The sequence below is a fragment of the Melanotaenia boesemani genome, chromosome 1 (assembly GCF_017639745.1).
Source record: "Melanotaenia boesemani isolate fMelBoe1 chromosome 1, fMelBoe1.pri, whole genome shotgun sequence".
NCBI classification, from domain to species: Eukaryota; Metazoa; Chordata; class Actinopteri; order Atheriniformes; family Melanotaeniidae; genus Melanotaenia; species Melanotaenia boesemani.
Genome location: NC_055682.1, coordinates 27149907 through 27161430, shown reverse-complemented (window position 1 = coordinate 27161430; position 11524 = coordinate 27149907).

The following is an 11524-nucleotide window of genomic DNA, read 5'->3' as shown; positions in this document are numbered from 1 at the left end:
TGTTAAGGTCACCTGTGCAACTAATAAATCCATCTTGTATGCCAATCACCATGTGTCCTTGCTTGGCTGGGATTGGCTGCACTCCGTCTCACCTTCCTCAGCTGCTCCCTGATTTGCTGCCCTCCGGACCAATCACTGCTGCTGAGGCCTCCATCCAAGGACAAAAGGGTGCAGCATCCCTTCAGTCAGTGGTAGATGTGCAGGTCGACCCGTGACCCGCGGGTCCCACGGATGGCAGGTCAAGAAATTTTCACTTTAATTGTGGGGCAAGTGAGGTGGGTCAATAAATACGCATGTGCAACATGCTACCCTGCAATCTTACATTATTTGTTGTTGCCAATTGCCAATTCTATTCTGTTCTCAAGCACATTTTTCAGGCAAAATAAAATCAGTCTCCTACTGCAAATTTAGCGTGTATGTAATAGCGGTGGGCTTGTGAACACTGGTTCGTTGTGCAGGGCAGGTTAGGGCAGGCAAGATTATTTTATATATGCAGTACCACGCTGGTTGGTTTCTAGAGCTTTGTAAAACCCCACTGAACTGTCTGACGTCTTTGGTCTAGTGTCAAGCCGTTAAGGCTTTTTGTTTCACTTTTGTGTAATCATTGTAATTGTTTGTTTAGAAATTGGGCCAGGTAGAGAGTAAACCTTTCATTGCAGTTTTCTTTCTTTGTTAGATCATTATTTAGTGGTGCTGCTTTTGTTGTGTTTTTGTTTGGAAGTCAGTGCAGTCACTTAGGTTTTGTTTTCTTTGATTTGAACCCAGTTAGACTGGCTGTTTTCCACCTATGTAGTCCCTTCTGTTTTATTTGTTTCTTTGATTTGAGTAGCTCCACAGCCCATCCCTCCTGTGTATTCCTATGTCTTTGTGTCCACCTGCCACATGGGACAATACATTTCATATTTCACCACTTTACATCCGTGCATCATTCTTTTATGTTACTTTCTCCTTCCCAGCTAAGTCGGGTTGTAACACTCTGTGAAACTCAACCTGGATTGAGCTGGGAAATTACATGGACCACTTTGGATAAATAAATTTGCTTCCCACATTCTCTTCACTCAGTCTTTTCTCTACACACACACACACCAGTTTTCACTTAATGTCTGTAATGGGATATTACAACAATTAACAATTACACACCATGCAGCACATTAATTTGTGTATCTGTCTGTGCCACTTGCAGATGCGGTGGTGCTAGATGTCACTGGGAAATTTTATCACTGCTTGGATAATGGAATCAGGGAGCAAGGTGGGAGGGGTCTGAGAGATAGTGTTGTCAGGGCTTCCTGACAGCCAAGCCGAGCTTTTCTTTGCCTTCTCAGCCTCATCCCATCCCCCCAGACTCTCGTTCCTTCTACCTGCTTTTAAACAAAGTTCATGCTGTAGATATGAACGTTCAAGAAACATGTAGCCAAACCAATTACATTTATAATTCAAGTAATGATGAGACCGTATGTGAATGTATGTTTGTGAGTCTTTTGTGTAAATGTGCCATTGTTTAAAAGTGAAAATCATTAACAGGAATATAATCACAGCATAAACTAGTTTTCACATGTTAGATACATTTTTCCATCTTGTACTGAAACGTCTTTCTATCCACAAGCAGTTAGAAGTTTTCTCTTCTTAAGGCTAAGGAGATTTGAAATAGAAACTATATTCTTTTAATAAAGACTCTATTTCTGTTGTATATTTTCTTAAACTATAGTAGAAAGTTTTTCTTTACATCTCAATAGGTGCAGTATTGACAGTCTTTTTTTTTTTTAATAAACCAGAAGTAGCATCTTGTTAATGCAGTAGTTCCACTGATAAAGTTGTCTGCTCAATTGCACTTCAAGAGTATTAATAATCGATTTACCTTTTCTGTGCTTATTTGTTTATGTATAAATTTAGTTGTATAGGGTTGTTAGCAGGGGAGGGCTTCAGGGCCTCCTCACAAGTCGAGGACTAAATAGTCAGATGCTAACGATAAACAGGGATGAGAAAACATGTTCTTATCAAAATGCTCCAAATGATGCAACGATTTCATGATCGGGTTTGAAGACAGTTTGCACCCAAAACTGCAGCTTCACTCTGCTCTGAGAGTTTTGATGTTTATAATTTTTTAAGAAATGCAATGGTGATTTCAGCAATAGATGACCCTCCCAAATGTTCACATGAGTTGTAACTTAAGCTATGCTCACACCGCAGGTCTTTTTGCTCAAATATGATTTTTTATTTATTTATTTATTTTTTTTTTGTCGAAATGTGATTTTTTTTGTGTGGTTGTTTACATTATCACTTCAATCTGCATTATTACTGCAATCTTCAGCACACTTAAGTGTGAATGGTATTTGGGCCTGAAGTGACATGCATGTGCAGAGGAAAACACAATCTCACACAGCGCGTAATGTTTGTGTATTAATATTAAACAGCCTGCCAGAGAACCTGCAGAGACTGTTAATGTTTTTAAAAATAGGCTCAAGACTCATCTTGTTAGCTTAGCTTTTAAATTACATTTATTTGATCTTAATTTATTTTCTATAAATTTATTTTATATTATTTTAATTTTATTCACTTTTATTACTTATTTAGCCCATTATTTTTTTGAAGTCCATATGTGTATTTTTATTATTGCTGCTCTTAGTTGTTTCCTAATGTTTCTTAAGGTTATTTAGTTTTTTTTTTTTAAACTCTTTATTTTCAAGTATTTTGGATGAGTTATAACAACAAGACAAAAAAAAGAAGGAAAAAAAAAGAAAAAAAAAGGAAAACATTTACATAAATAATGAAAGGAAAATACAGTAGTACGTCCCTACCCATCTCACTTCCCTCGTACATACAAAAGAAATAAAAATATATAAATAAGTAACTAAAATTATAAAGTACATAAATTTTAAATACATACATATTGCGGGGTGACAAGTGGTATTTGTGTTTATTTTTTGTCTCTTATTGTCTATTCATGTTTATGCACGTTATTGTCTTCCATTCAGAACCAAAATACACACTCAGGGGTGACCAGTCTTTTACAAAGTTGTCCATAGATACATCCAATACACTGTACAGTCTTTCATATGGTAATAGTGCCATCAGTTTTTCACGCCACAGAGATAATGTAGGAGGATGGTCTTTTATCCAGACATGAAGTATAGATAGACGAGCTACGTACAACATTATAGACAGTAGCTTTGTTTCTTTGATCGGTAGACCAAGAATACAGTACTTAGGGTCCATTGGCAGTTTAACACCAGCATATTTCTCAATTTCCACAAGGACTGAAGACCAGAATGAGGTGATGATAGGGCATGACCATATTAGGTGAAAGTAAGTTCCTGTTTCTTTTTGACATTTTTGACATATTTTGGTACTAAATAAAAAAAAAAAAGGTTATTTAGTTTTTGCTTCAACTATTTTCCTCATGGGGATCCTCCAAGCTGGGGTTATTGCTCCAGTGATCACACTGTCTGGGTGGCTGGGGTCCTGCACTGCAGCCTTATAGCTGTGGTGTGGACCCCAGCCTGGCCTGATCTGGGTGGTTGCCATGACGGCGGCCTCTGTGGCTATGGGTGGACTGGCTCCTGGTGTGGACGGACCCCATGATATTGTTTCCTCACAGCAGCATTAGGCCAGATATTTATTTCTTTTATGTTATACCTACATTATGTTTAGAGACAGAAATTAGGGAGTCATGTTTGTGAATGGGGGGGGCAACTGCTTTGTTTGTGTGTGTAATCATGTGTGTGCGTGCAACTGTGTGTGTAAGAGACTATAATGAGTTTTTTTTTTTTCTTATTTTAATTGCTGTTATCTAATTTGGTGTGTGAATGTGCATTTTATTTTGATATGTCTGAATTGCCTTTTTTTTCATCATGTAAAGCACTTTGTGTTATGAATAAAGTTGGATTTGATTTGAATTTGGGAGTACTTGCATAGTCGGAACCAACAAAATTATGCCCAACTGATGAATGAAAGAAGGAGATTAAGATTGATTTGATATTGCTGTGTTCCCCTTCTACTGGCGCAAAATTATAATTTTAGTATATTGTCTCACTTCTGTGACGTCAATGTTGGATGAAATGTGGCATTTCCGTTCAGAATGAGGCCACTTCAGCACAGATTGGATATGTATCTGATTCAGAACCACAAATGAAAGTGACCTGGGTTGGATTTTAAAAAATTCAAATTTGTGCCGTTGAATTCAATATGAGTAACAAAAGAGCAAAAAGTCTGAACTGAGCTGCAGTGTGAACACAGCCTTAGTTTAAGTAATTGGCCTTTCCTCATTCATGTAAAAATGATGGTGCACCAAACCAACATTGTGTGGTAGGTTTTCTGATTTTTGTTGGACATCAAATGTGGAGCTAAAAGCAGCGCAGGATAGGGAACATTTTACATGGGGTGGTAAAAGAGGGGCAAGTGGTCTAGAAAGGGTGACATTAGTAGCATTCAAATGGAGCACTTCTGATCCGATCGAACATCAAGTCAGTTTAAAATGCATCATGAAAACAACTCAGAGAATCCGATTAACATCGATCTGAATGAATTTTCAATCCAATCAAGAGGAGCAGTTTAAGTCTTTCCATGATCTGATCAACAGGAAAAAGTCTACATTTATTTTGATGGTTTGTGTGATGTATGATGTTTCATGCTTGAATAACATGGGTTTAAGGAGACATGAGTTTCAGGAAAGATTTGCAAAGTAGTGGCAACAACACAGAACTAGACTGTGGAGAATGCAGTGTTTTTGAAGGAGTTACAGATTATTAAGCATATTTAATAATTATGATCAGATCTTTGTTGACAATATTTAGGCTTACATTTAAAAAAGATTCCTCAAAGAACTGAAGATGGCATGGTACTATGCAGCAAAACAACTTGCACATATAAAAATGTAGAGTTATTACAATACTGAAGGCAACTAGATTGTTCAGATGATCGTCGCTGTATTTTTATATATCTAAAAAAGTAAAAAATAGTGACTATTAGAATTATCTAATAGAGTTTCACGTTTCCGTTTTAAGAATTGCATCATATTTAGTTTTTACCATAATAAGTGATTTAAGGTCCCATATTATGCAAAATTCACTTTCTAAAGGGTTTCTTACAGTCATATGTGTCCACATAGCCTGTGTATGAGGCCCAAAAATGAGAGAATTCTGTCTCCTCTCTCACTTTATTGATCCAATTTTTTGTGAATGTGTGATGAAATGGGTGAGTCTGAGATCATTCCCTTTGTGACCTCACGAAGGGAGATAACCACTGCCCCCGGTAGTGAATACTGCCATTGACTTATCCCCCCCAGCTAGCTGATCCTGCCCTTTAAAATCACTGCATGGGTGCCACTGAAAGCCGGATCCTCTCCCAGACAGAGGCATGGACAGGCACCACTCATGAACATTTAAAGGTTCAGAGACAGAAACAGTCCGTTCTGAGTAGAGCTCACTAGAACCACATTTGGAATGTCTGAAATTAAGGACCAAGGCTAAATGTGGGGTTATACACTGTGAAAACAACGTTGTTGGACCTCTGACACCCATATGAAATTATTGAAAAAAATTATAATATGGGACATTTAAATAAATTGGATACATAAGTAAAGCTTTACATATCTACCCTTATAACACACCTTTAGGTTTTTACTGAAAACATGTTACATCATTGTGTAACGTCACTGCACTGTAATTTATACAGAGAATAAAAACATGCCATGTGGTTCAGCTGGAATAAAGGGTGGATCCATTTAGATTACTTATTACTATCAAGGCCTGTTTTTATTTTCCCATCTCACATTAATTAAGGGTGTAGCCTGGTATAACTGATCAGGCGCAATGCTGATATTGATCACACAGAACTGTGACTGAAGCTTCAGCCCAGTGACTTTTTTCTCTAAACTTTTTTCATATCTAAACTCTTTATGAATGGCTCTCATGTTTACTATAATAAAAACTAGCTAACTAGGATAAATATGTTCCAACAAATTGCACACAAGTGAGTCACTATTGGTACATGATTAATAGAAGCAGACAGACTGGCTCTTACATGTCTGTGACGCACTAGTCAGGGCCATAGCGACGTTTTTGAAGGCCCCAAGATTAAATCTATAATTACTGTCTATTTTGTGAATTAATATTGTATTTCAGTGCTATGGGAGGCTTTTAGTTTGCAAATGGTCTGTTTTTACTAGTATAATTTAAGGACATAAAGTTGCCCCTGGCTAAAAGAAAATGAATATTTTACATTTAGCAGGTGGCCTGAAACACATCTCACAAATTATTGACAATATTGCTGTTATTTGTGGATGTAAATAAGTACTTGTTCACTTATAAGTTTGCCACGTGAATCCGTCAATATTTGTTTCACAAACTGCTTCCTCTGTCCACAAGTGTAAAAAAAAAAATAAAAATACAAAATTTCAGGCTTGAATCAGTAAACCTTCCCATCCAGTCACTGTATTCATTTATTTATCATTTTCTTCTCTCAGACATCCTCTTGTCCCTGTCAGCTTGTTCTCTGCATGTCCCTTATTTGGACCTTGTCCACATAAAAAAGGGAGGAAAAGGGCTTCCAAAATACCCCTGAGTCTAATCTGATATGAAAAAAATGGGCGTATTGCCAAAGCACTTTATTATATCTTGGCAATAATGGAGAGTCGTAAATAGTACATGTTCTGAAAGGCTGAGTAATTCTTAGTGTGATTACTGAGGTCTTATTATTTATGACCAGCAGTCATTCTCAAGTACTTATGCAGGCAGCTGATTACAAAAAAAAAAAAAAAAAAAAAAAACATGTCAATGACAACACCTCTATTCTCTGATCAGCAATAAGGACAAAACAGAGAGATCTGACTTCCTAATTGGTAAGCACCCAAGTTTGTTAAAGCTGTAGTTCTTATTTTATGAGTTTAGAAATGATTTTTTAAAAGAAAAAAGGTTTAGAGGCTTTAAAAGAGCTATATTTTTGTGATAACACATAAAATAATAGCACATAGGATTGATGTTAACACTTCTTCTGGACACTAGATGTGGTCATATACATATACTTTATATATATATATATATATATATATATATATATATATATATATATACATATACTTTATATATATATATATATATATATATATATATATATATATATATATAGAGAGAGAGAGAGAGAGAGAGAGAGAGAGAGAGAGAGAGAGAGAGAGAGAGAGAGAGAGGGACAGACGGACAGACAGACAGACAGACAGACAGACAGACAGACAGACAGACAGATAGATAGATAGATAGATAGATAGATAGATAGATAGATAGATAGATAGATAGATAGATAGATAGATAGATAGATAGATAGATAGATAGATAGATAGATAGATAGATAGATAGATAGATAGACACAATATATATATTTGCGTGAAAGCAAAAGGAAAACTGTGTCACCGTCCCCAATGATCCTCATGTGTAGTTTTTGAAATTTAAAGACTTTAAGACTATGGCGAATTTTACACTAAGGGATTGATTAAGCAAAACATAAATAAATAAATAAATAAAAGAGAGAGAGAGAAATAAAAGTTAAAAACAAACCAAATCCTTGCAAGGACATTTCTGTGAGAGCCACCCAGGCTGACATTTACACTCATGGGACGCACGCTCATAATAGCTGATGCACTTAAATATACTAAAACATTGTCACACATACAGTACATGGACAAACATTCAGTAAGATTTTTTTTTTCTTTGTATTTCTGGGTATCTAAGATCGCATTTCAGGAGATGCTCTGCTAGGACTAGCTACCCGCTTGGGACAGAAAGTGATGGAAGAGAATGATAAGGCTGCCTTCTGATTGATAAACCATGTATGTGGTTTACTTCAGTAACCTTGTGTCTGTCTGTGTTTGTCTAAAATTGAGACGATGGCAAATGGAAGTGCTTCAGATAAAGCTGATAGGGTAGGACTCTTGACGTGATGTAGCGTCTTACAGCTCACTCAGTACCACATACTTTACAGTAAATGTTCAGTACAAACATGACTTCAACTGTGGAGCAATAATTGGTACTCTTCTCCAAAGACACAGAGACTTACAGCTTTGAGGGGAAAACACTGAATTCGAACAGTGGCCTTTCTGTGTGGAGTTCTCCCCGTGTATGCATGGGTTCTCTCCGGGTACTCCGGTGTCCGCCCACTGTCTAAAGACATGCAGGTTAATTGGTCACTCTAAATTCTCCCTAGGAGTGAGTGTGAACGGTTGTTTGTCTCTGTGTTGGCCCTGCAATAGACTGGTGACCTGTCCAGAGTGTACCCTGCCTCTCACCTGCTAAATGCTGGGTTAGGCTCCAGCTTCCCCGTGATCCTTGATGGACAGCACGGTCTAGAGGATGGATGGATTTTAGTAGATGTTGAAGAAAGACTGGATAATTTTAAATTTTACACCAATGTGCTAATTGCTTTTAGTTTTGCAATAGTGGAATGTGAATAAATATGAAAAATCCATTGTTGGAATACTCATCTACACTACTCTGTTCATTAAAATCTTCATGTGAGTTTCTTCTGCTGTCCATTTTCCTGCAAAAGGAACATTTCCCCATCCTCCCCAAGCACAGCCTGTTCAGATGAAGTTTAATATAAAGAGCATTTCTCTTTTGTATGCATGTCACATCTTTCTGTGCAGTTTTGAGAGTGTTTTCAGCACTTTTAAGGTTTAAAAAAAGATCTTTCATCCAAGGTTGCAGGAGTGCGTACTGTCTAAGGCAGGAAAAATGAGAAACATGAGCTGCTCTTTTAGCAACTGTCACTTGTTTTTTTTTTTTTTTTTTTGGAGAGGCATCCCCATTTACTTTGCTCAGATGCTAACACTGGATGACTGTGTGTCAGCGGTAAAAAAGCTGTACCCAGCTGTGATCCGACCAACATGGTACATGGGAAACGGAAGCATACAAGTACAAGCAGAGAAATATATGCAAATAAATAAAACATTACTCTTCCTCACTAAGACAAGTACCATAGTCAAAATAACTGTCATGTCATCTTCAGTGTTGCATATCTGGTAAATGAGTTTTCTTATATTCTATGGTAGGAGAAAACCAGTCTTAGGGTGCAATAATGCCACTAAATGTTGGCATGTTGAACACATGGTCACTAACATGATATTTTTCTTAAAATCTTCTAATGCAGTTTTAGTCTGAGGAACACCAGACAATATATAAAATACATAAAAAACAAAATTAATTTACAGAAAACAACATAGTAGAAAAATGCATCTGAAAATGTGTCTTGTGATGTGCGGTTGCGTTTTTGTATTTGTTGCTGTATTATATTAATGTGTTATTATGATAATGTTGTTGTAATGTTGTTGAAGGCTCTCATGCAAAAGGTGCAATGATACTAAAAGATTTTTAAATCTATTGATCACCATGTGTATAACATGTGATTCATGCCCTATGCTAGAGCTGGCAGGATTGATGTAAATATCAACAGTATCGATACCAAGGTTAGTATCAGTATCATTCAATACGAGGATGATGAGATCGATATTTTTCTTACAGAGGGCTTTGGAGGCAAGAAGTCAAAGAATGTGAAAGAGAGCCAATCAATAGCAAATTTTGCTTTTGTTTAGCTAATTTCCACTTTTGACTTTATTTTTCTCAAACAATTGTGTGTGATAAAAGGAATAACAGTTATTTTATTACATTGTTGATTTTGTTATTTAATATAGTTTACAAATGAAAATGCTTAAAATAAAATTTCTCAGTTCTGCTGTTCAGTTTATTAATGAAAAATCTTTTGACAAAAATCTTTGTACTGTGTTTCATCATGATCATAATCAAGATCAACAATCAAATAATATAACTTAGATTTACTGATAATTCTAAATGTTTAAAAATGTTAAATAATAAAAAAATGCAAATGAGTGCATGCATACTGTATGTACAGTAATCACACCAAAGTCAATCCTTCGTGGAGTGTCCGTTTGCATGAATTACAGCTGTGGGCCCCTCAGGGTTTGTCTCCATAAATTTCAAGTCGCTGAATTTTTTTTTTTTTTTTTTTTTTTTGTCGATCTGCTCCACTCTTTTTTCAAACTGCATAGGTTCCTCTGGTGCTCAGCAAATTTTCACAATCTTACTGTGGTCTGAGTTTTGATTTTGCCGTTCCAAGGTGTTAAAATGTTATTCTATAAACAGGTGGAGTGCTGCATAGCTGCATGCTTAGGGCTATTGCCATCTAGAATTGTGAGCACTAGTCCCAATCTCAGTTCTCTACAGGAAAAGTTTTTCTCAAAACTTTGTCTTTATTTAACAGCAAACTCACTTTGGTGAGTTAAGGGATTCTTCCACATGTGTGTGTTCTTCTTGAACAACTCGTTCTGTATATTTGGGGAGTATCCAATGCTTTTGGTGAATTCCATACTTTTTTTTTTAACCTTTTATTGAAGCATTGGTCGCTTGTACCCAAAGGTCATCTTGATAGAATCTATGGCAATTAAAGTGTTCCTGAGGGCAGACACTTTAATCTCTGCTATAGAGCTATCCAGTTCTTTCAGGTCTGATTCATGACGTTCTTTCCTGGTCCATGAGTTTTGGTAGTCTACTCTTTCTTGGTAGATGTGCAGTATATATATATATATATGTAGAAGTTTTCTTTTCTCCATTCTACTGTGTTCAGCATATTGCATGTTTGCCTCTAGCTTGTTGCTGCATACCATTAAAATCGTATGACTACTATCTGCATACTAATCCAACAGTTTGGCTGCCAGACACAAGAAGCTTGCCCCTTGTCAAACTCCGCATCAATGTAAAAACAAGACTGCCAACAGCACAGTATGGCCCCATTAGTTGAGTGAAGTACTGTCTGAGTCGCAAGTAGGGCCCTTAAACTTCAGCCACAACTGACCCAGGTGACTTAAAACCGTTTTTTAGATTATGTGCAGTTCTTTCTGGGACATACTTAAAGGATACTCAGAAGTAGGACATATTTCTTAAGTCTGGTAGAAAAATGTGCTTTTTCAGAGTTATGTACATCAATAGAAGCAACAGACGTGTGCCACTGATTTATGAATCTGAGTGACAATGATTTATGTCAGAGATCATTTCCTCCTGCTTGTCATCTGTTACAGGCTTTCACATCAATACAGACCCACAAATTCATCAGTAATTCTTCATTAAAGGCTTATCCTCTAACTCTTTACTTTACTATGTTAAAGTCATCCAGCAGCTGAGAAGTGTGCTGTCAGCTTCTTCCTTAAAGGTCATAAGGAAAAAAGTCAGGCGGATAGTAATGGCTATATTGGGATTGAATCTTCCCCCGTTGCAGCTAATTTCCTCTTAAACCTGACCAAATGTCAGCAGCAGGCCTGTTTGAAGCCCCTGCAGAATACTGTCAGTTTTTGGTGGTTGGAATGGTAATGGATGGTACTGAAGTCATTAGCTATGGTATGAAAGAGGATTATGCTTCATATGTCTCTCAGTATAGAGTTACACACTAAGAATATTAAGCTAGAAGGGCACAGAGAAACCACAGAACACCACCAATGCTGGTTGCTTCACAATTTTAATGAAAGTGAGCC